The sequence below is a fragment of the Hyposmocoma kahamanoa genome, unplaced genomic scaffold, assembly GCF_003589595.1.
Source record: "Hyposmocoma kahamanoa isolate Upper Pololo Valley unplaced genomic scaffold, ASM358959v1 192, whole genome shotgun sequence".
NCBI lineage: Eukaryota > Metazoa > Arthropoda > Insecta > Lepidoptera > Cosmopterigidae > Hyposmocoma > Hyposmocoma kahamanoa.
In genome coordinates, this window is record NW_020653719.1 from 13,570,878 (window position 1) to 13,571,145 (window position 268).

The following is a 268-nucleotide window of genomic DNA, read 5'->3' on the forward strand; positions in this document are numbered from 1 at the left end:
ATTGCCCTGAAGCATCTCGGGACCCGCCTCAAGCATCTCATGGATGACTGCTTGAGGACGGGGTTGTTCCCGAGATGCTGGTAGGAGGGAAGGCTCGTCCTGGTGCCCAAGCCGGGCCGACCTGCGGACTCCCCCTCGGGGTTCAGGCCCCTCGTCCTGCTGGACGAGGTGGCAAAGATCCTGGAGCGAATCATCGCCTCCAGGATCAACGAACACCTGAAGGGGACAGGCCCCGATGTGTCGCAGCGGCAGTACGGGTTCAGGGCTG

The 268-nt window shown here is 63.4% G+C and overlaps 1 protein-coding gene across 1 annotated transcript in view; it reads left to right on the forward strand.

Annotated features, from left to right (window-relative positions):
• Window positions 1-268, forward strand: part of LOC113226697 (hemicentin-1-like) — a 160,788-nt gene that overhangs the window by 107,576 nt on the left and 52,944 nt on the right. The gene's annotated exons all lie outside the window — the stretch shown is intronic.